Consider the following 8,329-nt stretch of genomic DNA (forward strand, 5'->3'; position numbering starts at 1 on the left):
ATTTTACTTTCAATAAAGGTTAAAGATATTATATTTAAACATAACTATAAAGTAAGTTTCCAATTATGACAGAAAGAAGTAGTCAGCAATTCTCCACTAAAAAAAAGTACATAACTGGACAAAATTGTCAAAAACACCCATTTTAGGACACTAGCAGTGGACAGCAAACTGAAAACCTGCTAGAGATTTAGGTAAAAACAGAAATCTGCTGCTACGCCCCCACCCCCACCCAGCTCAGTCCGCAGGGATGCCAGCTTTCCAGCCAGCAGCTGTGCTGCCAAAGGGGAGACTGGGGCGAAATCTTGTGACTTTACCGGCTGAAAGCAGCAATCTCAGAAACAAACAGGAGGGGGACAGAGCCCATAGCTTTGCTAGCCCAAGGATGCAGTCCCAGTTGGGATGAGCAGCAGACCAAACAGAAATTTAATGGGGAGATCCTGGGAGTGTTGAGATAAGTTCTCTATACATCCCTGGCTGACTGAGAATACTACAAGTTAACCCAAACAGGGAAAGGAATAGAGAAACAAAACCCAGACAGGACAAATAGAACACAAATAGCAACACAGTCCACCTAAACCCAACCATAACATACACTAAATATTAGTGGTTCAAACACTCTAAATAAAAAGCACAGGTTGTAAAATGGATTTTTTTTAAAAGCAAAAGCCACTATATGGCACTTATAAGGGAAACTGATAATATAAAAACAAAGAGTGAAAGTAAGTAAATGGAAAAAGGCACACCAGGACAATATTTAGCATAGAGTGGTTCTGTTGCTATACCTGGCAAAGAAAGTGGGAAGGCAAAGAGTATTACCACTGGAATAGAATAGAGAACCCAGAAATCGACCCAAACCACTATGCTCAATTAATAATTGACAAAGGAGGCAAGAGCATACAATGGTGTTAAGACAGTCTTTTCAATTAAATGGTGTTGGGAAAATTGGACAGATACATGCAAAAAAAAACCCCCAAAAAACAAAAAAACAACTAGACCACCAACTTACACCGTACACAAAAATAAACTCAAGGAGAGATCGAAGATGGCGGCATAGGTAAACACCGGAGATTGCCGCCGTAAACAACCACTTCAAAAATACAACTAAAAGTCAGAACGGACATCAACCAGAACCACAGGAAGGCTGGCTGAGGAGAGACTCTTCAACTAGAAGCAAAAACAACAGCATTCCGACGCTCAGAGGAGGCGTAGTGTGGAAAATTTAAAGGTACGGTGGTGCGGTGGTGAGGTGGTGCGCGCGCAAAGCGGGCTGGCGGCTGAGGGCGCGGTTGTCGTTTTCAATCAGGAGTGAGTCTCAGACTCTGGGCTACAGATCCGGGCGAGTCTCTAGGGACCCAGACTCAAACGGGAGAAGCGGGACTGTCTGGCTACGGCCCCTCCGAGGTTTGCAGCGGTTGCTGGGACAGAGAGGCAGAACCCCTGGGGACGGACTGAGAGCGGCCATAGCGGCTCCCTCTCCCCTCCCTGTTGATCCCGCCGGCCCAGGCCCTGCGCACAGCCATTTGCCGATCGCCTCAGGCAAAGGCTGGATTAGCGCCTCCCCAGAAGACAGACGTTTTCCGCACAGCTGATTCCTACAGCCAGTCGGCCTGGTGGTCAAATCCCTCTAGTGTTAACTACAACAATTAAGGCTTGGCTAGAACAAGACTGCGCACAGAGACCACAAGGGGGTGCACCAAGAAAGCATAAAAGATGCGGAGACAAAAAAACATGACAGAAATGGAGGATATGGAGCTAAGAATTGCAATTTTGAGGGCTTGCCATAAATTTGTGCAGAGCCTCACAAAAACTAATGAGACCCTCGATGCTACGATAAAGAAATTAGAAAGTAAGCATACACGGACTGAAATAAAGAATATTATACCCAATAGCAGACCAGAGGAGTGCAAGAATCAAACCAAAGATTTGACAAAAAACACCCAATTGGAAAAGCAAAATGAAAAAAGAATCCGAAAGTGTGAAGATAGTGTAAGGAGCCTCTGGGACAGCTTTAAGCGGTCTAATATCAGAATTATTGGAGTGCCAGAAGATGAGAGACAGCAAGATATTGAAAACCTATTTCAAGAAATAATGGCAGAAAACTTCCCCCACCTGGAGAAAGAAATGGACTTACAGGTCCAAGAAGCGCAGAGAACCCCAAACAAAAGGAATCCAAAGAGGACCACACCAAGACACATCATCATTAAAATGCCAAGAGCAAAAGACAAAGAGAAAATCTTAAAAGCAGCAAGAGAAAGAGGCTCAATTACCTACAAGGGAATACCCATACGACTGTCAGCTGATTTCTCAACAGAAACTTTGCAGGCCAGAAGGGAATGGCAAGAAATATTCAAAGTGATGAATACCAAGAACCTACAACCAAGAGTACTTTATCCAGCAAAGCTATCATTCAGAATTGAAGGTCAGATAAAGAGCTTCACAGATAAGGAAAAGCTAAAGGAGTTCATCACCACCAAACCAGTATTATATGAAATGCTGAAAGGTATCCTTTAAGAAGAGGAAGAAGAAGAAAAAGGTAAAGATACAAATTATGAACAACAAATATGCATCTATCAACAAATGAATCTAAGAATCAAGTGAATAAATAACCTGATGTACAGAATGAACTGGTGATTATAATAGAATCAGGGACATAGAAAGGGAATGGACTAACTATTCTTGGGGGGAAAAGGGGTGTGGGAGATGCGGGAAGTGACTGGACAAAAATCATGCACCTATGGATGGAACACAGTGGGTGGGGAGTGAGGGTGGAGGGTGGGGTGGGAGCTGGAAGGAGGGGAGTTATGGGGGGAAAAAAGAGGAACAAATGTAATAATCTGAACAATAAAGATTTAAAAAAAAAAAAAGAGGAAAAAATAAATAAATAAATAAACTCAAAATGGATAAAGGACTTAAACGTAAGATGGAAAACCATAAAAACATTAGAGGAATCCACAGGCAGCAACATCTCAGACATATGCCGAAGCAATATCTTCATCAATACAACTCCTAGGGCAATGGAAACTAAAGAGAAAATAAACAAATGGAACTACATCAAAATGAAAAGCTGCTGTACAGCAAAAGAAACCATCAACAAAACAACAAGAAAGCCCACTGCATGGGAGAACATATTTGCCAATGTTATCACCTATAAGGGTTTAATCTTTAACATTTACAGGGAACTCATACAACTTAACAAAAGGAAGATAAACAACCCAATCAAAAAATGGGCAACGAACCTAAATAGATACTTTTTGAAAGAAGACAGAAGTGCCAAAACCGGTTTGGCTCAGTGGATAGAGCGTCGGCCTGCGGACTGAAAGGTCCCAGGTTCGATTCCGGTCAAGGGCATGTACCTGGGTTGCGGGCACATCCCCAGGTGGAGATGTGCAGGAGGCAGCTGATCGATGTTTCTCTCTCATCGATGTTTCTAACTCTCTATCTCTCTCCCTTCTTCTCTGTAAAAAATCAATAAAAAAAAAAATATATATATATATATAAAAAAAAAAAGAAAAGAAAAGTTAGTTTAAAAAAAAAAAAAAAAAAGAAGACAGAAGGTAGGCCAAGAGACATATGAAAACATGCTCAGTCACTAATTATCTGAGAGATGCAAATCAAAATGACAATGCAGTACCATCTCACACCTGTCAGAATGGCTATCATCAACAAATCAACAAATGACAAGTGCTGGAGAGGATGCGGAGAAAAAGAAACCCTCGTGCACTGCTGGTGGGAATGCAGACTGGTGCAGCCACTGTGGAGAACGGTATGGAGTTTCCTCAAAAAACTAAAAATGGAACTCCCATTTGACCCAGTGATCCCACTTCTAGGAATATATCCCAAGAAACTAGAAACAGGAATCAGAAAGGATATATGCACCCATATGTTCATAGCAGCACAATTCACCATAGCTAAGATTTGGAAACAGCCTAAGTACCCATCAGCAGATGAGTGGATTAAAAAACAGCGATTCATCTACACAATGGAATACTACCCTGCTGTAAAAAAAGGAAGGAATTCTTACCATTTGCAACAGCATGGATGGAACTGGAGAGCATTATGCTAAGTGAAATAAGCCAGTCAGAGAAAGATAAATATCGCATGATCTCACTCATTTGTGAAATAAACTGATGAACAAAAACAGATTCAGAGACTGAGCAGCATGGATCAGACTGTCAAACCTCAGAGGGAAGGTAGGGAAGGGTGGGGGCCAGGGGGAGAGATCAACCAAAGGACTTGTAGGCATGCATATAAGTCTAACCAATGGACATAGACATCAGGGGGTTGAGGACATGAGTGAAGGGGTGGGGGCAATTGGGGGGTAAGGACACATATGTAATACCTTAATCAATAAAGAAAAATAAATAAATTTTTTTAAAAAGAGTATTACCAGAGATTTTTTTAAAAAATACTTTAGCCCAGCCAGTATGGCTCAGTGGTTGAGCATCGACCTATGAACCAGGAAGTCATGATTCGATTCCCAGTCAGGGCACATGCCTAGGTTGCAGTCTCAATCCCGGAAATCAATAAAAATATATATTTTTAAAGGAAACTTCATAATGATAAAAGGATCAATTCATCAGGAAAACTGAACAATCTTAACTATTTATGCCCCTAATAACTGAGCTTCAAAATCCATGACAAAACAGAAGTAAAGAAAAAGACAAATCTAAAATCATAGTTGGAGATTTAACACCTTTCTCTCAATAATGAATAGAACAATTAGACAAGAAATCAGTAAGGTTAGAGAAAGTGAACAATTTGACCTAATCAAAACACTACACCCAACGACTACAGGACACATATCTTTTCAAGCATACATAGATCATTTATCAAGACAGGCCATATCATGGACAACAAGTGTTAATAAATTTCAAAAGATTGACATCTAACAGAATAAGTTCTTTGGCCACAGAAATAATTAAATTAGAAATCAGGAGGAAACAAATAGTGTTAGAAAATTCTCAAATATTTGAAGGTTAAATAATACGTTTCTAAATAACCTTTGTGTTAAAGAAGAAATGACATTGGAAATTAGAAGATACTTCGACCAGAATGATTGAGAAAATATAACTTTGAAATTTGAGATGCACCTAGAGCAGTGCTTAGAGAGAAATGTGTAACTTTATATACTCATATTAGAAGAAAAAGTGTAAAAGCAGTTATCTAAGTTCCCACCGAGAGAAAAGCAAAGCAAAGTAAACCCAAAGTGTGTTGTAAGAGGGATATTTTAAGGTAAGAGCAGAAATCAATGAAATAAAACTTACCAATAATAGAGATAATTAACAAAATCAAAATTTGGTTATTTGAAAGATTAATGAAAGTAACAAACTCCTAGAAAGACTGATTTAAAAAAGAAAAACACAAATGATGTCAAGAATCAGAGAGGGGATATCACTACACTGAAAGAAGGAATGTCTCTACGGGTCCCACAGGCATTAAAAGGATAAGAGGGAATAAATTTGATAGCACAGATGGAATGGGCCAAGTCCATATATCCATAATCTCCATAATAAATAATTTTTTAAAAAATATATTTTATTGATTTTTTACAGAGAGGAAGGGAGAGAGATAGAGAGTTAGAAACATCGATGAGAGAGAAACATCGATCAGCCGCCTCCCGCACATCTCCCACTGGGGATGTGCCCGCAACCCAGGTACATGCCCTTGACCGGAATCGAACCTGGGACCCTTCAGTCCGCAGGCCGACGCTCTATCCACTGAGCCAAACCGGTTTCGGCTCCATAATAAATAATTTAAAAGACTGGTAAATTGTACTAAAATTTTTAAAATAATATTAATAAATTAAAATAAAAGTGCCTGGCAATTTAAAGACACTTAAATACTTGAATGATTTCTTGAATTCCTACTCGAAGAATTCAAGATTATATCACATTTTACAGAGAAAAAAGGTCTAAGCAACCACTTGGCTGAGGCTGACTGGCTAAACAACCTCAATTGTCTTAAATATGATCAGTGTTTGTTTATTATTCATGGAATAAGCACAATTTTTGCAGGAGATTATCCATCTCATGGGCTGGAGGTATTCCTCATCTGACCCCTAAATTTACATTTTATTCAAAACTTCCTATAAAATATTGTGGAGCAAAGCTATCGCTGTTAAAGTCTTGTCACTGCTTCCAACTTGTGATAAAATGGGACCCCTTTCAAAGGGAAGGGTCCTGTCCCTCGTCTCCGGCACCTTCTGCGGCCTGCACCCAAGGGCCACAGGGCGTGGGTTCCTCCAAGACTGCCTCCCGGGACCAGAGCCTCACCTGACGTCTCGCCCTGGCTGACCTCTTTCCAGGGCCTGCTTGAGCCCCTTCCAGAGGAGTCGTAAGAGATTTTTGAGAAGGACCATCTGACTGGCTGGCAGACACCTATTTTCCTCAGGTTTAACCTGATTTTACAGGGTTAGCACATTACCCTTTAGTTGACTCTCTCAGTTCTTTTAAAATACAAATACTGCTGGAGGGAGGTGAACATTGAATGGACGCACTAAGGAAACTCCTTGGGTTTATCAGATCCGCTTTTCTCTTAGGAGCGGGTTAGGAGCTCAATACTCTGCTGCAAATGACAACTTCCCAGCTGTGCTTGAGGTTGACTCAAACCCTCGTCCGGGGCATCGTTAAGCTCTCCTTATCACTACAGTGTATTTTCTGAGCTGAGAGTCACGCCTGACCTTAAAACTGCACGGAGAGGCTCAAGAGGCCAGGCAGTCTTACAGCCTTTCTCCTGCCGTCTGGTCCACGACACCACACAGCAGACCCAGAGATCCCTCCAAAAACCCCAGAAGAGTTCCTTTGCCTTAGTGATTTTATAACCTGTTCTCTGTCCCCTGTTTCTGGGGTAAATAATTCACCATTTTTATAAGACAGATAAGGCTCGGCTCGTGTGAGCCAGGAGAGATTGGAGAGATGACGAAAGCTGTGTGTTTTACCCATGACCCAAGGACTCTGGCAAGCTGCCCTCCCTGAGCTGGGATCTTGCCTTTTTTCTGGACACAGAAATGCCTGTCTCTACAAAAAGGCCTACTTCTATTTTTAAGATTTTATATTTTTTAGAGCAGTCTTAGGTTCACAGCAAAATTGAGGGGAAGGTACAGTCCCCATATACTCCCTGCCCCCACACAGGCAGAGCCGCCTCGTTATCTACACCCCCCACCGAGTGGTGCAGTTGTTACAGTTGATGAACCCACATTGACACATACTAATGACCCGAAGTCTATAGTTTACATTAGAGCAGTGATGGCGAACCTATGACGCGCGTGTCAGAGGTGACACGTGAATTCATTTTTTTGGTTGATTTTTCTTTGTTAAATGGCATTTAAATATATAAAATAAATATCAAAAATACAAGCCTTTGTTTTACTATGGTTGCAAAGATCAAAAAATGCCTATATGTGACACGGCACCAGAGTTAAGATAGGGTTTTTCAAAATGCTGACACACCGAGCTCAAAAGGTTCGCCATCACTGCATTAGAGTTCACTCCTGGTGTACCTGCCATGGGCTTACATAAATGTGTAACGACATGAAGCTGCCACTATAGTATCATACAAGCGTGTTTTCCCTGCCCTGAAAACCCTCTGCGCGCCCAGAAAGGCCTACTTTCAATCTTGGAAATAAGTTTCCTGGGTGAGTTTCTAACCTTTTTCAGCCTTCCCAACCCCTGTGGCTGTGGTCATGGCCTTCTGGGCATAGCTTTGGGGTCTCAGAGGTGCCACCAACCCCAGCATATAGCGCCCCCCGCCCCCCCCCCCCCCCCCCCCCCCCCGCCCCGGCACCATCAACAGGCTGTTTCCACTGGGACCCAAGTCCAATATTCCACTTATTCTGGATCCTCTCTGCCCAAGGCCCAAACCAATCTCCCAACCAAGGGGATTTATAATCCAGTGCCACCTGGCCTTCGCAGAATCCCCTGTGGACAGTCAGAAACTTGCTGAAAAGAAGGCGGCCGGTGACCAGGGGTCTCAGCCCCTGCCGCTGGCAGTGAGCTGTGCAGCATCTAATTTCCTGCCTCCGGTTGGGAAGGGCCAGCAAGTGACCACTTGAGAAACGCTGACCCCCTAGGACCGTGGTCGGCAAACCGCGGCTCGTGAGCCACATGCGGCTCTTTGGCCCCTTGAGTGTGGCTCTTCCACAAAATACCACGTGTGGGCACGCGTACAGTGTGATTAAAACTTCGTGGCCCATGCGCAGAAGTTGGTTTTCGGCCTGGGCGAGTCTATTTTGAAGAAGTACTGTTGATATTTGGCTCTGTTGACTAATGAGTTTGCCGACCATTTTAGTCTCGGAGACTCAAATCTTCCCCACCCCGAGGGAGGGGCAAAT

The sequence above is a fragment of the Myotis yumanensis genome, unplaced genomic scaffold (genome assembly GCF_028538775.1).
Source record: "Myotis yumanensis isolate MYYU_CA2020_CCGP unplaced genomic scaffold, mMyoYum1.0.hap1 SCAF_2, whole genome shotgun sequence".
Classification (NCBI taxonomy): Eukaryota; Metazoa; Chordata; class Mammalia; order Chiroptera; family Vespertilionidae; genus Myotis; species Myotis yumanensis.